Source organism: Stenella coeruleoalba (genome assembly GCF_951394435.1).
Source record: "Stenella coeruleoalba genome assembly, chromosome: 7".
NCBI classification, from domain to species: Eukaryota; Metazoa; Chordata; class Mammalia; order Artiodactyla; family Delphinidae; genus Stenella; species Stenella coeruleoalba.
Window position 1 is genome coordinate 21,631,324 of NC_137153.1, and position 10,714 is coordinate 21,642,037.

At 36.1% G+C, this 10,714-nt stretch overlaps 1 long non-coding RNA gene across 2 annotated transcripts in view; it reads left to right on the forward strand.

Moving 5' to 3' along the window:
* Positions 1-10,235, forward strand: part of LOC307189357 — a 260,015-nt gene extending 249,780 nt beyond the window's left edge. For both annotated transcript variants that reach the window (XR_013829165.1, XR_013829166.1), the window contains exons 5-6: positions 3,875-4,036; positions 9,973-10,235. This is a non-coding gene — a long non-coding RNA (uncharacterized lncRNA). The remainder of the gene's footprint in view (positions 1-3,874; positions 4,037-9,972) is intronic.
* The last annotated feature ends 479 nt before the right edge of the window (positions 10,236-10,714 follow it).

The following is a 10,714-nucleotide window of genomic DNA, read 5'->3' on the forward strand; positions in this document are numbered from 1 at the left end:
TCCCTATGAAGCTACCACTGACGTTTTTCACAGAACTAGAACAAAAAGTTTCACAATTTGTGTGGAAACACAAAAGACCCTGAATAGTCAAAGCAATCTTGAGAAATAAAAATGAACATGCAGCAATCAGGCTTCTGGACTTCAGACTATAATACAAAGCTACAGTAATCAAGACTGTATGGTATTGGCACAAAAACAGAAATATAGATCAATGGAACAGGATAGAAAGCCCAGAGATAAACCCACGCACATATGGTCACCTTATTTTTGATAAAGGAGGCAAGAATGTACAATGGAGAAAAGACAGCCTCTTCAATAAGTGGTGCTGGGAAAACTGGACAGCTACATGTAAAAGAAATAACTTAGAACACTCCCTAACACCATACACAAAAATAAACTCAAAATGGATTAAAGACCTAAATGTAAGGTCAGACACTATAAAACTTAGAGGAAAATATAGGCAGAACACTCTATGATATAAATCACAGCAAGATCCTTTTTTAACCTACCTCCTAGAGAAATAGAAATAAAAACAAAAAATAAACAAATGGGACCTAAAGAAACTTCAAAGCTTTTGCACAGCAAGGAAAACCATAAAGAAGATGAAAAGTAAACCCTCAGAATGGGAGAAAATATTTGCAAATGAAGCAACTGACAAAGGATTAATCTCCAAAATATACAAGCAGCTCAATATCAAAAAAAACAAACAACCCAATCCAAAAATGGGCAGAAGACCTAAATATACATTTCTCCAAAGAAGATATATAGATTGCCAACAAACCCATGAAAAGATGCTCAACATCACTAATCATTAGAGAAATGCAAGTCAGAACTACAATGAGGTATCACCTCACAGCAGTCAGAATGGCCATCATGAAAAAATCTACAAACAATAAATGCTGGAGACGGTGTGGAGAAAAGGGAACTCTCTTGCACTGTTGGTGGGAATGTAAATTGATACAACCACTATGGAAAACAGTATGGAGGTTCCTTAAAGAACTAAAAATAGAACTACCATATGACCCATCAATCTCACTAGTGGGCATATACCCTGAAAAAACCATAATTCAAAAAATCATGTACCACAATGTTCATTGCAGCTCTATTTACCATAGCCAGGACATGGAAGCAACCTAACTGTCCATCGACAGATGAATGGATAAAGAAGATGTGGCACAAATATACAATGGAATATTACTCAGCCATCAGAAGAAACGAAATTGAGTTATTTGTAGTGAGGTGGATGGACCTAGAGTCTGTCATCCAGAGTGAAGTAAGTCAGAAAGAGAAAAACAAAAAATGGTTATGAAGAACCTAGGGCCAGGACAGGAATAAAAACGCAGATGTAGAGAGTGGACTTGAGGACACAGGTAGGGGGAAGGGTAAGCTGGGACAAAGTGAGAGAGTGTCATGGACTTACATATTCTACCAAATATAAACTAGATAGCTAGTGGGAAGTAGCCGCATAGTACAGGGAGATCAGCTCAGTGCTTTGTGACCAGCTAGAGGGTTGGGGTAGGGATGGTGGGAGGGAGATGCAAGAGGGAGGAGATATGGGGATATATGTATATGTATAGCTGATTCACTTTGTTATAAAGCAGAAACTAACACACTATTGTAAAGCAATTATACTCCAATAAAGATGTTAAAAAAGAAATACTGGTGGTAAATTCTATTTATGCTATTTTCTGGCTATAATAGTTTAAGGTATAGTCTTAGCTGAGAAGAGTCGAACACATTGAACAACATTTTGATAATTTTGTTTTTCATTTGATTGTCTAGCATTAAAAATTTGAGCAAGAATAACAAAAATAATATATGGATTTAGGTATTGTTTTAAGATATGGTAAATGAGATGTGATTATTTATATGATGGAATTAAAATATTTTGTAATATACTGTATAATGATAACAATTTATCACATGTGGTTCCATTACAGTGTTTAATGTGATATGTAAAATACATTTGAATCTAGTGTTGTATAAAAATTTTATTAATACTTACATTTTCTATTTGGTTAGAAAAGCAAATTTTCTCCAGATTGGAATTAATAAAAAGAAAAAATGTGGGAACTACAATGACTCAAAATTGTCTAATTTTGCATTACTTACTCTCAAATGGAACTGAAAAATTATTTCAAAATATGATTATAACAATATAAATAGTGCTTACTGATGATATAATGGTGCAAACATTAAATTGGCAATAATCTATGAAATACCCATGTCTTTATTCAATTCCTTAATGAAACATTTGTCCAGCCCTAAAACACAACATCCAGCCACATACAAGAATAAGTGAATTCAGTCTTTGAACATTGCTGACTTTTAATATTAAAAAATTATTGCACGTATTTTTAAAGATAAATGATATGGTCAAAGAATTAGATAGTGCAGATGAACTTAGTCACTGAATTTTACTAGATTTCTGGCAACCTGATCAGGAGCAGTTTCCAGTGGATTGTGGTAGAAGAGGCCAGTTTATAATGGGTTGAGGAGTGAATGAAATCTGAGGATCCTGAGTCTCAGGATGCTTTTTTTTAAAAAAAGTATGGCTGTGAAGGAAAGGAGAGATCATAAACACTGATGGGAAAGAAGCAATAGATGAGGGAATTTGAAGATGTAACTGGGCGTGAGAGGCAGAGAGAGAGATTACGGTATGTATGTATGTATGTGTTTATGTATGTATGTATCAGTCTTTTTGGAAACAGGTATCCTAACTAGTTTGAACAGAAAAGTTTGATGCCATGTGATTTGGGCACTATTAAGAGAGACTATAAGCGACAATGAGACACGTAACCATTATACGCTACTGGCAGACTCCTTCAAATGACACCACTGAACCCAGCAACTTGAAGGTTCTTTGCTGGAGGACATGACTCCACCCAGCTGAGAGCTGTTCCAGGCTGATGATGCTGGAGGATCTGTGGGAGCAGAAGGCAACTGCCCACTCATGCTTGTCTCGAGACCCGCTGCTGGACCAGAGATTGCTGCTGGTGCTGAGACATTTCTTTCTTAGACTTCTCCTTGGTGTGGTTCGTTATCCCCTTTGGATGTTCACTACTTTGACTAACCTGTGTTGTGTGCAATAAGCCGAGGGACTTGTTGGAAAAACAAAAACAAACAAACAACAACAACAACAAACAAGAGAGAGAGACTAGTAGGGCAGAGGAAGTATGGCAACCATGAAGTAAATGTGTCTGATTCTTGTCTGAGTTTTTCGGGAGAATGAAAGGATGTGGAAAGGGTGTCAGCCTAATAAAGAAAGCAGAGCCTCCCTAGTAGGGTGTGGGTGTGAATCGGGGGCTTGTGAGGAGGGTATCATCATGATTGGCAGATGGAGAAAAGCACAATCAGGTAAATTGGGATGGGGGAGGTTTTGAGAAAAGAGTAGGCATTCAAGAAACCAAGTCCTAAATAAAGATCTTCCCTGATGTCAGGGACATTTTCATGGTTTGTCTCTTATTTTTGAGAGGTGGAGAGGAGTCTGGGTAAAATCACTATAAAACTTAGGATCTCTCACTGAAAATTGTAGGTTGAAAGATGAGTAACCAAATCACATGGCTTCAGACTCCTCTGTCCAAACTTGTTAGGATGCCTGTTTCCCAAAAGACTGATACATACATACATGCACATATATGAATATAAATGCAGTTGCACAAGCACTTTTTAAATTTCAATATAGCTAGTGAGTGAAATGCCTTTTACTTTTTATTGATGTCTCAGAAGCCTGTCAAGGATTGACTAAAAATGGCCAGATGGTCATTGTTTTCAAGATTTGCTGCAAAATCTTTGAAACGCAGAGGTAGGGAATGATAATGGAAATGGAGGAAGAGGGGATAATTGTCATTCTATAATAATCTTATTTTCACAGGTGAGAGGGCTTTCTAGCAACAAAGGGATTAGATGAGTGGCCAGCTGAAGCATGGATACCTAAGTCCAATACTACCAATTTAAGGAAAATCAGAGGATGGAAGAAACACCCCAGCAATTTCATATTGGAGTATTTAAGAGTAACTGGCAGACTTGATATAAGGTAGGTATGAATTCTAAATTTTAAAATATTTTCTGTCCTTCTTTATTTGTAAGAATGTTTTACTGATCACTCTCTTGGGGCCTTGGGCATATGCCAGTTATCATCTTTTCTGTGCTACGATTTCTCAATCTGCAAAACAGGTGTCAATGTAGTCCTTACAGGGATTCTGGGGTGGTGCGTCTCACGTTACACAGTGTCGTAACACGTGAGTAAATATTAGGTCTCCTTTTTTATGCTTTATTTTCTTTCTCCAACTTGAAAGCAGGTATGATGCAATTTGCTTCTATGTAACCCTCATGTTCCATGTAGGAGTGCTTAGCTTTGAAAAATAATACAGTATATGTTCATTAACTATTTTGGAAGATCCCTGTTTGAAAAAGGACTGTTGTTCACTTTCTCTTATAGATTAAGAAAAATGAACTTCAGCGTTATGGTAACCATGTTCTTTTTCTGAATTAAAAATTAGTCTGACACACATTGTGGAAATGAGGCATACTATTTAACAATACTTTAATAGTTCTCAGATACATGTGTACCCTCTCCTAAGAGGTTAAATAAGGGGTTCAAGGGTGAAAATCCAGCTGATGGTACTGAAATTAGAACCCAGAATACATACATTCCTTGAGATGTATTCCAACTAAATCAGGATAAGTGAGTGAAGGAAGGGTATGGAAATGATGTTAAATACAAAGTCTTTTAAGCAGCTTGGGAGAAAATGCAAGGATAGCAATCTAGAATAAGTGATATTTATACAAAAGGCTCTGAGTGCACAAGCTGTCATTTTTCTAATCATCCATGAATAAGTACTCTATAAGTGAGAGTGGGACTGAATCTGTATCTTTTTAAAATTTGAAGACTCTATTATTGTTGTTCATTTTAAAAGAAAGTTTTAATGTTATTTACATATATCTGTAAGGAATATCCCTTGAATCTCAATTGAATTTGTGGGAAATGCGTTTTGCATTTGGTTACTCTACTGAGGAATCATTGCATAGAAAAGGGAGAGTTGCTGGGAGAAAAACATGCATCTCCAATACAAATTTATTTTAACCTATCTCACCACCATTTTTGATCAAGTTCTCCTTATTTTTTATTCAAACCCATTTGTGGGGGAAAAGTTTTAATCAAAGTATTAATTCAGTCAAAATAATTATGCAAAATAAACTGTTAATTTAATTGTGGACTATGTATGGAAGCTTATTTCAAAGCAAATGTTTGGGTTCAATCACTAGTGTTTAAAATCCTATGAAGTAACTGGTAATTTGACTTAATTCAATCTTGTCATTATTACTTTCTATGTGTCATTTAAAATTATTTTATTTTCACAGATTTACTATAGAAAAATAAGAAACTTAGATTCAGTCAGCTTGAGATAATCACTATTACCATTTTGATCAGTAGCCCTCTAAATATATATGTTGTTAGATATAAGATACATAGATTTCCATGAAAATGCAAATTTTGCAGGGCTGTAAATTTGTGATTGAATGAATAAGTGCATAGTAACAGAATTAAATTACAACACATCTACAGTTTTTATTTTTTATTTTAATTTTTTTCTGAAGTACAGTTGCTGTACATTATATGTTACATGTGTACAATATAGTGATTCACAATTTTTAAAGGTTATACTCCATTTATAGTTATTATAAAATATTGGCTATATTCCTCATGTTGCATAATATATCCTTGTAGCTTATTTTCTACGTAATAGTTTGTATCTCTTACTCTTACTTACAATTTTTAAATATGCAATTTTCTCATAAAATACATTTTCTATTATTACGATATTTTTATCATATACTTTTTATGGACTACATATAACTTCATGACTTTTATCAGGCCCTAAGCTTGAACATTTAGATTATTTCTAATTTTTTGCCATTTTACTTTTTTGAATTTTTTTAACTGAAAATTTTTTTCCAGCTTTATTGAAATATGACTGGCATATAACATTGTATAAGTTTAAGTTGTACAATGTGGTGATTTGATATATGTATTACTGCAAAATGATTAACACAAGAAGGTTAGTTAACACATACATCACCTCATATGGTTACCATTTGTGTGTGTGTATGTGATATTTTGCAATTTTAAACAGTACTATAATTGAAAGGCTTTGACTACATCTTTGGATATATTTGTACTTATTTTATTAGAATCATTCCCTAGTCATGGGACTGTAAAAGAGATGTGCCCATTTTAAAGATATTTATTGAATACATATATATTCAAATTGTGCTAAAGAAAGATTGTGTCAATTTATATTCTCATAGGCATGGCAGTTCCCATTTTTCTGACTCTTGCCATTCATGAGTTATAATTTGCATGCAGTCTGTTTGGTATTTAAAAAATTATATTTCAGGGTTTTAGTATTATTTGCTTATGGTATGCTTAAACACTTTATTCATATATTTAAGGGCCATTAGTGTTTTGTTGAAGAGTTCAAAGACTTTATTTTCCTCATATTAATGTCCTAGCATTCTTTATATAGGATGGATTTGTCATACAGATTTCATTATATCCTCCAATATTTTAATATTTTATTGAAATTTTAAAATTTAGTTATTTATGGAAATTTTATTTAATATCTGACTATTAAATGGATTTGTGTTTTTGAGCTGCTCTTTTCCTTTAAGATGTTGCCTTTAGGGTTATATTTTAGAAGAATTAATATTATATAAATGATATTATATAGATAAACACTTCCATTTCCTTCTAATATGTATTTTATAATAAAACTCTTTTATGTATTTGATAAACTATTTAAAAAATTTTAAGGCTCAATTTTCTACCTTTTACTCTTGAATTTACCAGAATTTACATTGTTATTGTAAATGAGGTCTTTTTTCCTTTTAGGGTACAATTGACACTTGAATAACAGGGGTTAGATTGAACTGTGTGGGTCCAGTTATAGGCAGATTTTTTTTCAATAAATGCTTACTACAATATAAATGATCTGCAACTGATGGACTCTTCGGATGCTGGAACCCAGGATATGGAGGGCTCTGGACCCTTTGTAAAATTATAGTTGGATTTTCATTTGCATGGGTGTCGGTGCCAATAACTTCCAGTTGTTTAAAGGTCTAACTGTATGTTCTTATTGCTGGGGCATAAGGAAGTGATGGATTTTGATCTTTATTGTTTCTTCACTTGCAACCTGGTTGAATTTTCTCATTGGTTGACTCTTACTGACCCCCACTCTCGTACTGAGCCCAAAGTCCTGCCAGATGAAAGTCAGGAGGGGCAGTGCAGACATTTGTTCTTGTGTCAGCACTGACATGCTTTTCCAGAGACAGTGGTTGGGCCATAGATTGTCCCCTGGTCTAACCTTATTGCCCAGGCTCCCTGCTTCCCCCTCAGTCAAGGCAGGATTTCTCTTCATGCAGTGATCCAGATGCCGGTCAGGAGACTCCCTTCCATGGCCTTGCCAGCACTGTTTCTTGCAAAAATCCCTTGAAATTTTGCACATGTGAACACTGTCGCCTGGGTTTAGGATCTACAGGTGTAGCTTTTGAAACCTTTTTTACATTCCTTTTATCATATTAGTAGGATTTGAGAGGCAGGGAGTGTTAAAAAGGTGGGCTCCATTTTTACCTTCAACCAGAATCTTCAAAGTCAGTTTGTTTATTGGTTATCCTGTGCACCTTTAATTTAAAGAGTTTAAAAGAGCAGAAATTAAAACTCTTAAATAGAAATTGCTGTTTCTAGAAGCCAATTTGCTTTTGTCTCTCTCTGCCTGTTCTTTAACATTGCATTTCTAAGCTGTGCTCTGCTATAATTAATGAGTGCTGTCTTTGACTAGTAATAGATGAAGAATCAATGCATGTCATCTACCATTACAGCTTCTTGACTGCATGAAGAGGCTCATGATCTGGGGGGAGGGGCTTTGTGATTTTTTTTTTTTTCTGGTGCAAATGTAAGTTACTGGATCACCTATCCTACGTGCGACTGCAATTCTGATCCTTATTTCCAATTAAAGAGTAAAATTCGGTTGTTCACTTTCAGGAGTTTCCGACAGGAAGGAATTCTAATGTAGAAGGAAGGAAGGAAGGTTTTCCAGTATGTACTGCAGAAATCACAACACACAGATGCTTTAATTATGTTAGTTGCTTCAATGCAATGGGTTTTCCAACACCTTTACCACCCACTTATATGTGACCTTGAGAAAAGCTCTTCTTGTTTGAAAGCATGAGTTTCTCAGTAGCCAGCACTGCATTTTTGGAGAAAATGACCACAAGGCACGAGAAGGTCACTAGTCTAATATTCTGTTGTGTAAAGATTGTGATCTCTATGGCTTGGCCATAGGACATGCAGACCATTAGAATGGCTGGTTGCTGTGAGTGGCTGAGATTGGGGGTGAAATAGGGTAACTGACGTCCCTCCCTCTGAGAACAGTCATCAAGTCTGGAGGGCTCAGGGACTGCAGGGTGGTTGTTAGGCTCTCACCACATTCATGAGTAAGAGGCTCACGTTCACTCACCGAGCTTCTCACTGTACCTAGATTTCAGGTCATGATTTAAGCCCAGCCAAGAGTTTCTTCTCCTCTTTTACCATAAATAGAAATACTAGGCCTGTGTGATAGAGTTTTCTGGGCTCAAGTCTTTGCCTGCTGTTCTGTGCCGAGCTGCAGATCTGCTGGGATATTTTCTGCTGCGTGAGCAACTCAGCTTCCATTCTGAATATTTTATACATTCTGTGCACGCTTGGCAGAATAAGGGCTTTCACCAGTGATGAATTCATAGTATACACATTGGCAGCTTTCCTGAACTGGTTACTTTAATGACATTATCAATTAGCCCTAAAAGTTGAAATTTAAATGAAATCCACCAACAAGCCTTTGAATCAGCTAATCACAGGAGATGGGCCTAAACAGGCCCTATATAATTAAGCAGGACAATAGTGAGGGGAAATTAATTGAGGGGTGCAGTATAAAGAGCACTGGGTTCTTTTTCCATAGCTTTGAAAAACTCTATAATGCCAAAGGGAATAGAAAAGATCAGATTATGAAATGGGTAGAATCCATCAATACTCTTTATCCTGTTTATTGACACATTTAATCTTTACCCAAAAGCTCTGCTGGCCATTGGAGATACAAAAGGGAGGGAGTGAAGAGGAATTACTTACTTAACCCTTTCTGTTTGGCAGATGTGATACTCATTGAAAACCATTTTATTATCTTTGACGATATTCTGCAGAGTAGAGACTTCGTAGGTGAAGATGTTATGGATGAAGAATCACTCAAGAGATGGAACAATAATGCACAAAAGAACATGGGTGGGAGTGTTATTGAGAAGGAAATCCCACTATTTGTGGAAATGCAGAATATGGACTGTAACTGCTGTTAGGGTTAAAGGAAGGGAGAGGCCAACAAGGTTGGGACAATTAAGAAAGGCTTCAAGGAAATTAGAGGAATAAAATGTGACTTAACACATGGGTGGGATCTTAAGCAGAGGCCAACAGGATGGGCTTTTAGAAAAAATATTCTCTTTTGCTTCCTTTTTTTTTGCTTCTTTTTTATTAGGTCATTTTTTTTTCCTCTTAAAAGAATGAACTTTCTTTGAATTATGCTTAATTTTTTAAAAAAATTTATTGGAGGATAGTTGATTTACAATATTGTGTTAGTTTCAGGTGTACAGCAAAGTGAATCAGTTATACATATATCCACTCATTAGATTTTTTTCCCATATAGGTCATTACAGAGTACTGAGTAGAGTTCCCAAGAATGATCTTTAAAGGAGGGAGGAAGACTAGAAGGAGATTTTGTGTGTGTGTGTGTGTGTGTGTGTGTGTGTGTGTGCGCACATGTATGAGAGAGGGAGGAAGGGAGAGAGAGAGAGAGAGAGAAACAGAGAGACACTGGTGCAGAAAGCACCAGTGAGCACTAGAGAGGAATCCAGAGACAATTTCCTTCATGAATCATTTTTCTATCATAGATGTGTATGTGTTTGAGACTGAGCTCTACTTGGTAGGGCTGTTTCTAAGGCTGTTCAGCATGCTTGTGACTACGAAGGAGCTGGCTTAGCTGCAACCAAAGACTATGGAAGGGAGATTCTCCATGTGGAGAAAAATGTAAGTGTCTCCTCTGAGAATTTTTATCATGTTAAGTTTGTTCTGGAGTCAGGCATTAGAAAATTCATGGTATTATTTAACTTTGTTCTGGAAGGCAATGTTATAGTTTACAAAAATCTTTCACAGCATTATGTCTTTTTTTAGATTTTACCTGTGCAAGGATTCTGATGATAGAAAAGATAGTATATAATATTATATAAAAGATAATATGTATTATTGTTTGAGTAGCTATTTTCAATTATTTTGGGTACCTACCCAAGAGCAGAATTGTAGGGTCACTTAATAATTCTATGTTTAACTCTTTGAGGCGCCACCAAACTGTCTTCCACAGTGGCTAAACCATTGCCTTCCCACTAGTGATATGTAAGGGTTTCAATTTCTCCACATCCTCACCAAGATTTGCTATTTTTCACTTTCTTGAGGGTCGCCATCCTAGTGGATGAGAAGTGGTACCTCATAGTGGTTTTTTGTTTTGTTTTTTGTTTTTGTTTTGCGGTACGCGGGCCTCTCACTGTTGTGGTCTCTCCCGTTGAGGAGCACAGGCTCCGGACGCGCAGGCTCAGCGGCCATGGCTCATGGGCCCAGCCGCTCCGCGGCATGTGGGAT